The 15866-nt window shown below is 51.0% G+C and overlaps 1 pseudogene; it reads right to left on the bottom strand.

Annotated features, from left to right (window-relative positions):
• Positions 1-1663: 1663 nt before the first annotated feature.
• On the bottom strand, positions 1664-15029 carry LOC118206400 (annotated as a pseudogene).
• Between the last annotated feature and the right edge of the window lie 837 nt (positions 15030-15866).

The following is a 15866-nucleotide window of genomic DNA, read 5'->3' as shown; positions in this document are numbered from 1 at the left end:
TATTAACTTTTACTAGGTGTAATGAGAACTTGCAGTTTGCAATAACACGGTTATATAACTCAGCAGGTTGGTGGAAGTGTATGCTAGAAGACAGGCGTGCTAGTTTGTGGCTTCTCGAATCGATGGAGGAGATTGCCACAGTGGAAAAGTCCTAAAAATATGACTAGGCATTACAAAGTGAAATAAAAAATAAATAAAAGTGATTTAAGACATCGCTATTCCATATTGATTGAAGGAATCTGTCTGAGGGAATGCTTGTTACAACACAAAAATGTACCGTTTTAATGAAAATATCTGTCAAACTGCAACTTATTGACGCCTGAAGCAAAAGTTTTGCTTCATGAATCTCCTCAACTGTAGTTTGTGTCTAAAAGGTGAAACTCGTATTGAGTCCAACATCTCTGTTCTTGCTTTAGGGTCTGACTGAGGAAAAATGGATTCAAAACTGTACCAGGATAATTTTGGTTAAAACCAAACTCCCCATGCTTAGAAGGTCAATTATTGGTTGAATAAAGGATGACCAAGCAGGATAATGATTCAATGCATTCATCAATGTCTACAAGGACATGTTTAAGGGAAGACCAAAAAAAAGAAGAAAAAAAAAGAAAAGAAAAATCAATTGCAACCTTCAGGCCTCAATCCCACAGAACACATGTGATTTTAACTCAAGGAAGCAGTTAAGAAGAACCAATAAATCTAGAGGAGTCGCATGAACTCTACCAGGAAGAGTATTACAAAAATCTCCCCAGAGGAATGCCTTGTACATTATCCTCATAAAACACACACACACACACACACACACACAAACGTCTTCTCACTGTCATCAAAGTCAAACCCTGCAGAACCAAATATAAATTTTAGGGCTGTAAACAGGCTGTAAATTTCATTTTTAAACATTATCCTTACACATTCTGTTGCTCGATATGTGGATCTGGTGCAGGGCCATAACTACCATTGAGGACATCAAGGTCATGTCCTTGGTATTGTCCATTTCCAAAGCCTATACTTAATTTCATTCTTTAGTGAGAACATCATTTGAAATTCATTAAGGAGGGGAATGAATGCTCTTTAATATTTTCTGAAATTTAAGCCTACAGGTACATGTACAGCCAGTACATGTGCAGCCAGAAAAAAAAAAAAAACAATTTAGACCCTGTCTGCATATATAGCTAGATATGCGAACTGGGAACCATCACCCAAAGCACAAAAACCCATCAGGAAAACATCTTTAGATTTCCTTTAAAATGACGAAGGTTAAATTGTTTTCTAAGCCATCCGAGTAATGCGCTATGGCTCGACACTGGGGGGGAAAACCCACTCTGCACAGCCTAGCACTGCTCTGATATGTGATAAGAATGAACAAGACTGGGGGAAAAAGAATGCTAGGGTTTTCCATAACAAAAACACTCCTCAAAAAGGTTAGACTCTTCTTGCTATTCTGCCTTTTTACAGCATGTCACAATCGCAATTTAATTTCTCTAAATGTGTAGGTAATTTCTCAACATTTTGTCAATTTTAAATGTAACCAAAGGCACACAGTACAAATTATGCAGTTGTGAAAAAGGTAATTACATATGCATGTTCTACATTCCGACCAGACTAAGCAACAAAAAAAAAAAACGACAAATAAAATTCTAGCAAGTCACAGACTCCAACTGCCGTAGATATTAGATCCGAACTTTTATTTCATACTTTTTTAAACCATGAATTTTCATTTTTTTGCACGCCTAAAACTCTACTTGTTTTGTATACAAGAGTCTAAGAAAAAACACGGCACAATAACACAAGGTGGACAGAGAATGTCTGTTGCCGCCCGCTCCAACAGTGTGTTCCCTTCTCTTCGGGGTCTTTCCGGGGCCACGAGGCTGCTGCAGCTCCTGGTAAAGTTCATAATCCGAAAAGTCTGTTTTTTTTTTTGTTTGTTTGTTGTATTTTTGTTTTTAAATTTTGGGGGGTGGGGTTGGGGGGGGGGGAGGAAAAAAAAGAAGGTCATGTAAATCCATGTTCCCTCGACTCAACTGCCACGCCCAAACGCCTTCTCCAGGTGTTAATTCCACGTTGGCCTTCAGTGCCTCTTTGCATAGATGGCAGATAACGCGTCCCCCTCTCCTCCATTCTCCCATTCCCTCTTCCGTTGAACTTGTTTGTCTGTAACCATGGTTTTTGTTTTTGTTTTTTTTTGAGTGGTAAGTGGTTCCATTTTCTCTCTTTCTTTTTTCTAGAAACATTTAAAAAGCCTAATAAATTTACACTGTATTTTTGTCCCAAGTAATATCAACAAGATATTTACATTTATTTTCTTTACAGAAACCAAAGGAGACCTCGTAATATATATTTATATATATTTGTCTGCATATCTTCATAAGGCAAAAAACAAAAACCTTTTTTTTCATGTAACATTGTACATTGTCATTTCTGAGTATTTCAAGGTACCAAGTACGGTAAAATAGCTGTCAAAATGTAAAAATGAGAAAGGAATCCCCTTGAGACTATAGGCTTCAATGATACGTCTCACAGTGAACTGGGATAAATAATGAAAAAAATCTCAACAAAAAGAAAACCCAAAACAAAATTCATGAGGGAATACCACAACGAAAATACAAATTCATAAAAATGACTTCTATACATGGAAAGAAGATAGGAAATGTACAAACTTATTTCAGAATCTCACTTTGCGCGTCAAAAGTGAAAAACAGTATTTGATTAATATATTAATATCAAATTTTAAGTCGGTAAAGAACATACACTCTGGATATTCTTAAAATCGCCCACCCTCCCCCCTACCCCCGACATTATCCAATCACGTCGCTTAAAATATTAGCTCGACGTCATGTGCTTCTTCGGCTTTACAAATTTTTAAATTTTGTATTTTGTAGCTATACAGTTTTTTTACAATTCTTTATTTCTCCAATGGAAAATTTTTTTTGCTTCTCTCTTTTGGAAAAGCAGTGCATTTTTGTCAGTTTATTTTTAAAACGCGATTTTAAAATTTTAATTTAAATTTTTTTTTTTTTTGCCAAAGTGTTTCTCGTCTTTCTTTGTTCGTCTCTTTTTATTTTTTTGTCTCAGAAGCTACTACCGGGCCTCTACTTCTTTGGGATTTCGGGAGGGGGAGTAGTCCCTGGGATCCTGGGTGGTGAGGGGGGTAGTCCGTCTGGGCGAGGGGGGCCTGGTGCTCCCTGCGGGCACCAGGGGCGGGGGCGCGCTGAGCGCGGCGGTCGGGGGGGTCCGGTTGAGGAGCCCGTTGTGCGCCCCCGAGGGGCTGAGTCTCGGGTAGGGCATCCCGCCCAGGTGCGACATGAAGGGGGGCATGTGCGGGAGGTGGCCCTCCATGGGGGACTGGTGGAGCTGGTGGAGGCGGGCCCGGTCCAGCTCCTCCCGGAGGTGCAGCCGCTCCCGCTCCTCGGCCTGGCGCATGCGCTCGTGCTCCCGCCGCACCTCCAGCAGGTGCTCGTGGTGGGAGTAGTCGTGCGGCTCGCGCTCCCGGTACGCCCGCTCGGGGTCGTAGACGCCGGGGAAGCGGTGCGCCTGCTCGGCCCGGAGCTGGAAGTCCATCCGGCGCTGGAGGTCCAGGCTGCGGTACGCCTCCCGGATGGGGTCCCAGGGGAAGGCCGGGTGCGGCAGGCGGTCCCGGCCGGCCGCCAGCGGGCTCACGCCCATGAAGGGGGCCACCCGGGCGCGGTCCAGCACGTTGAGGCTCCCCATGGGGTGCACGCCGCCCATGGACAGGGGCAGCGAGTGGGACAGGTGGACGCCGTGGAGGGACCCCGGCGGGGGCAGGTCGCTGCAGCGGGGGGAGGGCTGAGGGGCCTGCTGCTGGAGGTGGGGGTGGTGAGCGAGGTGGGGGTGCTGCTGGTGCGAGGCCGGCTGGGGGGGCAGAGCCGGGGGCGGGGCTTGGTGGGAGGGGGGCTCCGAGCCCACCACCATCACTTCCTGGTCCTCCTTCCTCTCCTCTTTGATCTTCATGTCGTTCTTCATCTTCTGCATCATGTCGCCGGGGGGCGGGTCCTTCCGTTCGGCGTCCTTGAGCGCGGCGGACGGCGGCCGCTGCTGCTGCTGCTGCGGGGCCCCGCCCAGTTTGAGGGCGGAGTCGACGGATTTGGGGTACGGCGAGGGCGAGCGGTGGGCCGGTTTGCAGGGGTCATCCGAGGGGCGCCGGTCGCCGCCGCTCTCCTTCCCCGGCGACCGGCTCTCCTTCACCTTCACCTCCCCCAGCATGGCCGCCTCCCTCTGCCGCTCCAGCTGCTCGCCGCTGCCCCCGTGTGGCCGGCCCGAGTCGTTGGAGTTCTGGCTGTTGCTGCGGATCAGGCTGCTGATCTGGTAGCTGACCGGCGCCGACGCCGGAGAGGACCGGTTCGAGTGGCGGCTCCGGTCCAGAGAATCCCTACAGAGAAGAAAAATAAAACAAATAATACATAAATAAATAAATTAAAAAATAAGAGAGCGAGCTAGCTAGCTAGCTGGGTGCTGAATCCTAAAATTGCACATTTTTAAAGCTAGGTAAAAATTGTGGTCAAAGGTTTGCGCTTAAGTTACACCACTCAAGGCTAAGACATGAAGAAATGAAATATGCTTATATAACAAAAGATTTGTTATGATTTATTCTGTTCTGCAGAAGTTATCTAGAGACGATGACTGCAATGGAAAACACAAAAAAAGTGGAAACAAAAGAGGAACATAAATGGAAAGGTGTCTGTCACAGCTGTGTGGACAACGATGGAGGCCCCTCCCTTCTGTACGGGCCAGCAGTCGGCACTGACCTGTCTTTCTCCCTCTCCTCCTTTCCCACGGACGAGTCTCGTTTTTCCCGCTCCCTCTCCCGTTCCCTCTCCCGCTCCCTCTCCCTCTCCCTCTCCCGGTCGTGGTTGGTGGCGGAGTTGCTGCGCTCCATGTCGGCGGACTTGGGCCACTGCGGGGGGGTGGGGAAGGAGGGCGGGGTCCGGTGGAGGCGGTTCCAGGTGTCGTGGTGGGGGCTGCTGAATCCCGGCAGTCCCGGTCCGTCCTTGTGTCCGAAAACGCTGTTGGAGCCTTTGGGGTTTGGGGGTGGGTAGGTAGAAGGGTTGGGGGGGTTGAGGGAAGGGGGGGGGGGGGTGGGGGGGAGGAAAAGAGGATGCGGTGAGATCATCTCTCCCGGGCGGAAAGCTCTAGAACGCTGACGAAACAGCTGCAGACGAGCGAAGCAAAGCTTTGGGGGGGGGGGGGGAGGATTGTGATCTGAGCTCCAGATTAGGCTCTGTTTACACAGTCACTACAGGGGAGGCCTGCCCCCCCCCCGCCAGGACCAGGGCCCCCACTTTCCCCCGCTTTTATCCCAGCGAGGCACAAGCAGAGCTCAGGATAGACTTTGTAAATCACCCATCTGCCAACAGATCTGCGGGGGGGGGGGGGGACTTGGCACTCCTCTACGCCTGTATTTCACTCTCATCGATTTCGCTACAGGACAACCGCTTTGGCAGTGCAGTTGTTTGGGGTGGGGTTTGGGGGGTCGAAACAGGACATTAATACCACTTGGACACTCAGAGCAGGACGGATGGCAGACATTAAATTAAAAATTACTAAAAACTCAATTCCTCAGCAGCAACCCAACAGCAAATCTGTGATCAAAGTGCGCTACGCCACTGGAGATGAGTCCCACAGAGCCCCGTCTAAAGCAGGAGAAGCACTTCACGGATTCATCTTTCCCAGTAATTATTCCCAAGCTATTATTATTTGGCATTTACTGCAGAGCTAAGTGCCTTTCTCCTCATTGTTTTAAAAAATTTATTATTTATTTTTAAAAAACACCCCAGAAAAGCTGCCTTCGCTGTGACCTACAGAAGAGCAGTTCTGTTTTCCCTCACTGTGAGGGGCGGAGCAGGCCCGGGGGCGCTTACCGAGCGACGGATTGCCTAATCCTCCGAAGGCACTGGTAGAAAGGTTGCCAAGGCCACCAAAGGTACCGGAGCGACCGTAAGGATCTGCAAAATGCCAAACAGGGATTAGCGAACGGGGGGCAGGAGCTTGGAGGACCTGGAACGTCCACTCTTGCTTTTTACAAGCGAGCTCTCATTCTCATTTTTTTTTTTTTTGGGGAGGTGGGGCCAGCTCTCTCCTTACTCCCACCCCCCCCCTCCCTTCCTCCACAGGCCAGATTTAATTGGCTGGGGATCAGGGGGAGGGCTCTGGCCTGTCAGAGAGGGGTTTTGTTGGTTGCCTGGTGGGGGGGAGGTAGCGCAAGCTAGGAACCCAACGGCAGATCGTGCTCGTTTCAGGGGGGGAAGAGGAAGCTGGGGGCGCGTGTGTGTTGTGACTGGCCAGCAGAATGCCTGGGAGGCAATGATTGGCTCTCCAGTGGGCTTGGGAATAACTATTATTTTCAAGACCCGAGACCCTACAACCTTTTCAAACTCCTGAGCTGCACCACAGTCTACACCTACCTTTACTCCAAAGCAATACTCTGTGCTATGAGAAAGGGATGCTGTCGAATCTCGTTCCATTTAGTATGTTCGTGAAGGTTCCCCCGCCCCCGTCAGATTTATATCGTGTGCTTCACATTTCAATTTGAACATAGAATTTCAGCTTAAATCCTCATTTCTTACAGGCAAAAGTAGTGTTTTTTTTTTGGAGCATTGCACAGCTGTGTGAGTAAAAATGGACGTTTAAGAAACCAAAGAGCATAATTCCGAGGAACTAATTCAATTCTTTTGGCCTAAAATGGAGCCGCCTTACACCTGGCTGTTATCGGTGGAGTCTCGCCCCCCTGGCCTAAAAAAAAAGAATCATTTCAGCGAAGGGCTCGTCGACGGGTTTAATAATTTTTCGTCACGTCCTCACTTGCCGCCAGGTGCTCAGGAACTCAAATTGGATTGATTCAGAAGGCTTGTCCTGTGAAATCACCTCTCTCTCCCTCCCCCTCTCTCGCTCTCTCTCTCCCTCCCCCTCTCTCCCTCTCTCTCTCGCTCTCTCTCTCCGCACCGAACCCAAACAACGTCTTTAATGAAAGAATACCGCGGAATACAAAAGCCTCCATTATGCATTCCGCCAAGGGACGAATTGAACTTTAAAAAATAAAAAAGGCCCCAGAAGGCACTGGAATTGGCAGGGAGAAAAAAAAACAGAGCCTACACTGGAACTCGGAAAAGGCAAGCGTAGTATTCACCAGGACTGAGGTCATCTGCCCCTGCTTTACACGATCTCTGGGGCAGTAAGCCGGGAGCGTGGGGGCAGTAAGCCGGGAGCGTCGGGGCAGTAAGCCCAGTGCGTTGGGGCAGTAAGCCGGGAGCGTCGGGGCAGTAAGCCCAGTGCGTTGGGGCAGTAAGCCCAGTGCGTTGGGGCATGAGAAAATGCTCTGCGCGCGCACAGGCGCACGAGAGAGGGGGAAACGACGGGATTTAAAGCCCGACTCCGTCGCCCCCCAGAGGCGCTTAACACCAGCCCTGAGGTTGTTTAAGGATACCGCTAATTACACACACGGGGCCATTCAAGTTCTCCCTCTCTCTCTCTCTCTCCCTCCCTGCCTCTCTCTCTCTCTTTCCCTCTGCCTCTCTCTCTCTCTCCCCCTCCCTCTCTCTCACTCTCTCTCTCTCACTCTCTCTGTCTCTCTCTCTCTCTCTCTCTCACTCTCTCTCTCTCACTCTCTCTGCCTCTCTCTCCCTCTCTGTCTCTCTCTCATCCCTCGCTCTCTCGACTGAAGTGAAACACACGAGACGGCGCTATACTCTGGTGCCCTTGCGAATTCAGGGCTTCTTTGACACCCCCTGTTAAACACTTGAAATAAAGAGCTTTTTTTAAAACACCAGTGTGAGTCGAACGCTGGCCAAAACAAAATGGCGATAGAAAGAAGACCTCTGTCCTGTGATTAAACCAAAACCGAGGACAGAGGAAGAGGATGAGGAAGGGGGGGGGGTTGTACTCACGCTTACCTGCCAGGTGGCTGGTGGGCAGGAATCCACTGTGTGGGGGGAGGGGCCGTACGGAGAGGCTGCCGGGTGCCCGGATCCTGGGGGGGGGGGTGAGGGGGGGGGGTGAGAGAAGAGGCGATGAGAACGGTAACGGATTAAGGCAACGATCCATCACCACCCCTAACGAGGCGTCCAGGGGCCTGGGAGAGAAGTCCCCCCCCCCCCACGGCCTAGTACAAATGGGCCCCCAAGTCTGTTCGATCACCGGCTACGGCTTAGCAAACCGGCCCGCCTGTCAGGCCCACTCTGTTGCTAACGAAAACCCGACGGCTAAATCGAGTTTCAGCCAATCGATGCAAATGTCCGATGGAGTGGGCCCGCCCCCTGAGCGCGACACAAGCCGTTGCTAAAATGAGCTGCTCGTGGGATGCGATATACACTGGGCCTTTCGAGCATAAGAAGGATGGATGGGGGGGGGGGGGGGGGGGGGGGGGGGGGGGGGGGGGGTGGGGAGGGGGGGGAGGGGGGGGGGGGGGGGGAGGGGGGGGGTTGTGTGGGTGGGGGGGTGGGATTTGTTCGTGTTTTGTGAGGCCAAGCCTTACAGGCAGAGATTAAACCTGAAATGCAAGACAGATGGAGACTCCGAAGCTCTACTACTTTTTCAGGGAGGAGGAGGGGGGGGTGGACTGCAGCTGGTGTGGGAATGGGGGGTAATTTGGTTTGGTGGGGGTCTGAGGTGACAGGTAGCAGATGACCACCGTTTTTTAAGGGGGGGGGAGGTTGGCAAACAGTTGCTTAAGAAAGCACATCTCTCCCACAGGCCCAGGGGCCCTTGACCTCACCAGGCCAGATGGGCAGGAAAGACCCAGGCTGCACAGGCCACTAATGAGGCCTAGTCAGCACATCCTGGATCTCCTGGGAGCAATTTCTTGTGTGTGTGTGTGTGAGTGTGTGTGTGTGTGTGTGAGCGTGCGCGTTTGTGCGTGTATGTGTGGGTGTGTGCGTGTGTGTGTTTGTGCATGTGTTTGTGTGTGTGCATATGAGTGTGTGTGTTTGTGTGTGTGTGCATGTGTGCCTGTGTCTGCATGTACGTATATGTGCCTGTGTTCGTGTATATGCGTTTACGTGTGTGTGCGTGTGCTCATGTGTGTATGTGCCTGTGTGTGTGTGTGTGTTCATGTGTGTATGTGCCTGTGTTCAGTGGGGGCTTCATCAGGACATGGGGGGGTAGGTGGGGGGGCTCAGTGTGAAAGGGGTCGACCTCTTCCTCAGCCACAAAGCGCCTGGCGCAGTTTTCTTCCCCCGGTCTTTTGTAGATCGTTAATGAGAGAGCCAATTACACGCTCGTTTATAACACGATAATGGATAATTACAACCTGAAGGGCAACAGCCTTTACGTCCCCCTTTCACCGACGCCATTGCGGCTCCATCACCGCGCGTGTGTGTCCTCCATGTCGGCTCTGTTTCACATTCACGGTGACGGCCCTGCCGGCCTGATCATTTCGACAACGACCGAGCAGCGCACACAAGTGGACTGCGCTGGAGGTAGAAAGCGTTAAGTGGCATGTCTAGCGTAACGTTAGTGGACTACGCTCACAACTCCAGGGCTGTGTGTTAAATTTCCAGGTTGGGCTCAGCTGTCGAACCCTTGAGTAAAAGGCACCTGACCTGAATCACTACAGCTAATATCCAGCCGTATGAAAGGATTGGATGTAAAGAATGTAAAATGTCACGCTGAATAAGAGCATCTGCTAAATGCCTGAAATGATGCAAAACGAGGGAAACAACGAGCCACCCTTCCCAGGCGGCGACTACCCAGAGCGCAGCGGCGGGAACCGATGCTACCTCCCGCGAGCGAGCTTCAGATCGCCCATACCCCCCCCCCCCCCCCCCCGACTGCGGACAAGCCAACCGGAAACGGCGGGAAATGCGAGAACCGCTAACCCGCGCGCGGAGTCCTGGGGTTCTGTCCGGTCAACCGCATCGAGGAAGAGGAGGAGGAGGAGGAGGAGGAGCCGTTACAAAACAGAAACCGCTCCGCACAGGACTGAGAGAGTCATCCGAGCCGCTCGTTACCGTGACGACCGCACCGGTCAGCCGCGAGGCGCGGGGGGAGTGGGGGGGGGGGGGGGGCGGGGGGGCTGCGGGGGGAGCACTTTTTGAACCCGCTGCGGGGACTGTACGCAAAGGTCACGCGTGTAATCCAGTACACGCGGGAGGCAGCGAAGAGGAGCAGGGTAACCATTAGAAGGGCAAGGTCACGCACGTCTGTAGCTTAAACGGTACCGAGAAAAACGCCTTCATCGCATATTAAAGCGTCTCTCTCCCGCGACGGAGGAGCGTCTTCGGAGGGGCCGAACAAAGCCCCGTCTCCATAGCTCGAGCGGAAACCCGACACCGACGCCGGTCCGTAGCCGCCGTCTCCTCTGTCACCAAATCCGAGCCCCCCAAAGAGCGTTTAACGGAACATTCTGGAACGACACCCGAGACGACGTCTTCCACTTCCCCTAACCGGCCCGACGGCTAATCCCTCTCTTTTCTTGGATTTCCCTCTTGGACAATGTTACAGGCGTAGCCGCGTAACCGTACCCGCCTAATCGAGCCCTCCTTTGGTTACGGGACAAATTGTTGTTTGTTCGGCTAGCGTTACACTTATTGATTATAAATGGGCCCGCTGTGCCTTCTTGGTGATGCCGCAGTCTGCAACCCCTGAGAGCAACGCCGATGTTCTCCACTGTTGCTCTGGATAAGAGGGTCGGCAAAACGACTGTAACGTAATGCAATGGCTGTGAATTACTGTACAAAATGAGTGTCGTACCTTATCGGACCTGTGTTTTGTAGTAGTTCCGTTGACCTTTGGTATGCACTTATTGTACGTCGCTTCGGATAAAAGCGTCTGCCAAATAAATAGATTAAACTACGCGGTCCAAGTTAAACTACGCGGTCGTTTCCTGCACTTGGTTCTGTACTTCCCCTCTAGGGTTTTCAACACACTTGTTCCTGGTTATGGTTATACACTTTGTTGTATGGATGAGAGCATCTGCCAAATGCCTGTAATGTAATGGAATGTAATGTGATTTAATGTAATGCTATGTTATGGTCCCGCTATAAAAAAGCTTTGGCTTGTCCCAGAGTCCGTCAGTCCAGCACAGCGAGGACCAGGTGACCTCACTGACCTGTGAAGAGGGGTCGTGCGAGGTCGTGGGGGTAGGGGAAGCCCGGAAACACCCCGGGGGCCGGGGGGCGGCTGAACAGGTCCAGCTTCTCGTTCATGTCCAGTTTGTGCATCTGCTGCTGACGAATCAGCGAGAAAAGGGAGAGAAGGTTATTCCCCCCCCCAAAACAACAGGCCTGGAAAAGTTTTTACCTCCACCCCTCCCCACCAGGAGACACAGAAGCGAAATTAGCGGGGGTGCTGTGGGTGTGGCGCAACCATGGGGGGGCTCCTGAGCACTTAGACACTAACTTAGGCCTAATTCATGAAATATTATCACGCCTCATTGGGTGGTACTGTTAGTGTCTCCACCAATGAAATCCTAAGAAGATTTCCCGCTCGTTGTCCCCATTGTTGAAGCGAGATCTACGTCTTTGCCAATAACGTCCCTGGTGGTCCGACGGAAAACCACAAGGTGGCTCACCTTCAACTTCTGCTGATGGTGGTAGATCTGCCAGGCGATCTGTACGTGGACCGCACACCATTTCCCAGGTTTCTGGAGTCGAAGGAAAGAGGAAATGACGTACACATCGGTTAGGACGGGGCATTTCACAGCGAAACCCAAAGACTGATCAAAGAGCCAGCAACGGAAACCTACTCTTACTGATGTTCTGAAGGGGTCTGTTACCTGTGGATAAAAAATATGACAATCAATGACAGAATCAATAACAGAAACCGCTACAGCAGAACCACAGAGACGAGAAGTCCATCGGAATGGAGGTCATTAGGAAATCTGAATTTTTGTAACTTTTATAGTGACATCAAAATACAGCAATTTTTTAAAAATTTGAATACTTTTGGAGTGGAATTGTAACTTATATTACAGTTATCTAATACAACCCCTGTTATCTAATTCTGAAATAATTTCCGTTTTAGTTTTTTACAATCAATAAGAATAAAGAGCTTTATAAGGTGTGTATTCTGTTTCTGGTTTACACCCTGTTCAGTTGACCGGTCGGTCTATAGCGCTGAGGTTCGAATGACGGCCGCATAAAGCAGAATCACAGACCGCGGGAGTCGGGTGTCGACTCGCTCTGCAGGTAAACGTCTCCACGGCAGCCTTTGTGGCGTGGCGTGGTGTTTAAAAGAGCATTTTCCAGGTGGTTCGGCTGCGACTGCCTCTAAGCTAACGTGTGTGTGTGTGTTTTCCCCCCCCCCTCTGAAGTAAGATTAAATGTTTCCATTGAAATACAGGGTGTCTGCCATTGGGCTGTTATCCGTGGGGAGGAGGGGCGGGACGGGGGGGGCGGGAGGCGGGACGGGGGGGGGGGGGGGGGGAGGCGGGACGGTGGCGGTGGCCATGGCGACTCACCCGCGGGTCCTTCTGGAGGAGTGTGTGAGGGACGGCCCCAGGGCGGGATGCTACATCAATGGGATTGGAGGCCTGGGAAATGAAGGGAGAGAGAGATAGAGGGAGGGAGGGGGAGAGAGATAGAGGGAGGGAGGGGGAGAGAGAGAGGGACGGAGGGGGAGAGAGATAGAGGGAGAGAGGGAGAGAGAGAGAGAGGGAGAGGGAGGGAGGGGGAGAGAGATAGAGGGAGAGTGGGAGAGAGAGAGAGGGAGGGAGGGGGAGAGAGATAGAGGGAGAGTGGGGGGAGAGAGAGAGGGAGGGAGGGGGAGAGAGATAGAGGGAGAGTGGGGGGGGGGGGAGAGGGAGGGAGGGAGGGGGGAAGAAAGAGAGAGGGGAGAGAGAGAAAGGGAGGCAGAGTGAGATTGAGGGAGAGAGAGAGGGGGGCAAAGACAGAGGTAAAGATGGAAAGGAATAGAAAGAGGGAGGGTAAAAGAAAGGAAGAGAGAGGGATAGGACAAAGGAGAGGAATACAGATAGGAAGAGGTGGACAGAGAGAGAAGGACAAAAAGAGAGGGGGAGGTAAACATCTGACACATGTCTAGGCTAGTAAACAGCTATGAAAGATGACCATGGAGAGACACATTTTTTTTAAAAGCTGACAAGCAATAACTGTAAGAGGAGGAGAAGCAACATTCCTGAGTCTGGACAAATTATTGGCCCGGCATTAAATTCAAGGACTTGCCAGAAGAAGCTTAAATTTTCTAAATAAAATCACCCCAGGCCCGATAACAAATGAAACGCCAAGGTTTCTAGGACAAAGAGAGAGAGAGACGAGGGCCCACCTGCCAATCTTACGAGCACTGGGGCCTACTGCTTTCAAAAGGAGAGAGCCTGGAGCAGACCGTACTAATCTATCCCAGAGCAGGGCAGCGTTAAGGTGGATGAAAGGGGAGGGGGGCAGACAGCAGCATCGCTGCCTGCTGCTTAGCGGTGCTTCAGCTGCCGATCGGGAGCGCTAACTGCACCCCGGTCATCCGGAGTCTGGTAACAAAAGGGCCTAAACAGAGTCCGCCTGGGAGACCGGGGGACAGGCGGATTTAGGCCAGATTTGATTGGTGGCTTACAGAGGGGTCAGAGGCGCTGGGCCAATGCCAAGCGCAGATCAGCACAGCTGCTTATCTTCCCCAGCCCTGCTAAAGACCAGGCTGGCTTACAACCTGGTTTTGCACCGGCCCGCTATGGGGGTGGGGGGGTTCGGGGGGGGGGGGGGGGGGGAGGCGGGGGCGGGGACAGGGGCCGGATTTATCAGGCATCAGGCCTGTTACACGTATAATGCAGCAGCCGTCCTGTACCCACATATGTACAGCGAGGTTATTAATGTCATCGATACAAAGTCCCCGCTTTTGACTTCACGATTGTGGAACCAGCTGGGAGATAGGGAGCACTACTCAGTCAGTTTGTGCTGTGTGTGTGAGTGTGTGTGTGTGTGTGTGTGTGTGTACGTGCGTGGCGGTGGGGGGGGGGGGGTACCTTGGGCTGGAAGGCTCCCTGTAGTGAGCTGAAGGGTCCTGAGTGTGGGAGCAGGGGGGGCATGCCAGGCATTGTGGGGGGGTAGGAGGGGAAGAACTGAGAGAGAGAAAGCACAAACATAGCGCTAAATAAGGACCAACCACTCAACACCCCTAATTTTACACTCTGAAACAACACTGGCCCATCTCTGGCCCAGCCCAGCTTCACATAAATCAGTCACATGCAAAAATATTTCACCAGTTCTTATAGGGGTTGAAGGACCAATCGCTCAACACCCCTTATTTTACACTCTGAAACAACAAAAGCCCATCTATACCCAGCTCAGCTTCACATAAACTCCTCTCCCATGCAAAAATACTTCACCAGTTCTTATGAGAGATGAAAGAACAACCGCTTAACACCCCTTGTTTCACACTCACGAGACGATACAGGGACCATCTCAACCCAGGAAATTGCCCTCACATGCAAAAATACTTCACCAGTTCTTACACATCGTTAGCATAATTTGCTAGCAGAGTAGAGACGCTATGGCAACAAAATCCGGGAAACCGACAGGCGAGACACCACGAACGGAAAATGTGGCGGTTTGCGGGGACTCACGTTCGAATGATGCCTCAGGAAGGGATTGTCCAGTTTCGGAGCGTACTTGTCGAACTGCGAGAGGAGGGGAGAGGAGAGAGAGAAAAAAAGAGAGAGAGAAAAGAAACCCGTGAACAAGAGACCACAGAATCGCGACTCAAAAAATACCATCAACGGTGCATCTGTGGCAGGGGCGGCACAGGAAGACAGTTCAAACGTGAAGAGAGGCATTATAACTTCACAAAGGGATGGAAACAGACGGCAGCATCGCTCGTTATCCATACAATAACCAAGCAACACAATATCAGAGGCGCTGGGAACCGGACAGAAGTCAGCATCTGGAAGCGGCGACAGAGGGCTCTCTGAAAACGGTGAAAAAAAAATCCCCCAAACGCCCGTTAACGCGACGGAATGTAATCACACAGAGCGAAGAGAAAACGAGGAGGAAACCCTGTCTCACAGAGAGGCCGCGCTTCGACATCAACGTCAAGAGCGGAACGCGGCGCAGCCCTTCGGAACGTTCCGGACCTCAAGTCTCGTAAACGAGCCGTCGCGGAGCAAGCGAAAGGACGACCCTTCAGACCCCGCGACGCGCGAACGCGAACGAGGGGGGGAAACGTGTAAATGTCAAGATTTCTTTTGTGTACCGCGCCCTGGAAAGATAATTAACCGTGAACCAGAAGACGAGGCCTACTGTTGTAAAATCACGGTCGATTTCAGGCTCAAAAAGGCCACCCTTAATTAGGACCAAATAAAACGCTACATTCTCATATTTTTATGCCCTGAAACAAGCCAGTTTTTATTTTTTTTATTTTTTTTACAAGGCCAGCATGAAATGAGAGAAGTTAATTAAGGAATCTCACAAGTAACGATTCATAAAAAAAATGAATCAAATTTGTTATAGCCTCTGTACAGCTTTTTTATAAACGTCTCTGCATGCGGGCATATCGCTGTAAAAAGCGATAAAACCGCACAGCGACGGATTTCGCTTTCATAAAGCTACGCTTTCAGACGCTTTGTGTTTTTACATCTCGGTGTGAAGACTTTCTCTTTTTTTTTTTCCCCCGCGCTCTGCAAAAAACACGGGATATTCTCAGAAACGTTTCATTTGATACGCGTTAGATCACTGCTGGTAGTTGGGGGTTGGGGGGGGGGGGGGGGGGGGGGGGGGGGATTCTATCATAAATAAAAACGTGCTTTCTGAATACCGGGTCTGTTTTTACCAGTTCTGAAGGAGCACATTTAGGCAGACCACATCTGTAGCAAACACGAGAAACAAATTTTGGGACTGCTGAGTAAAGGAAATGCCTTCCTTTCAAACAGCCAATATCCAAACCTCCAGTGCGGTTTGGTTAGACTATTTTCTGGGATA

Source organism: Anguilla anguilla, chromosome 10, assembly GCF_013347855.1.
Source record: "Anguilla anguilla isolate fAngAng1 chromosome 10, fAngAng1.pri, whole genome shotgun sequence".
Taxonomy (NCBI): domain Eukaryota; kingdom Metazoa; phylum Chordata; class Actinopteri; order Anguilliformes; family Anguillidae; genus Anguilla; species Anguilla anguilla.
Note: the sequence above shows the minus strand (reverse complement) of the source record. Positions and strands in the feature narration are given on the sequence as shown.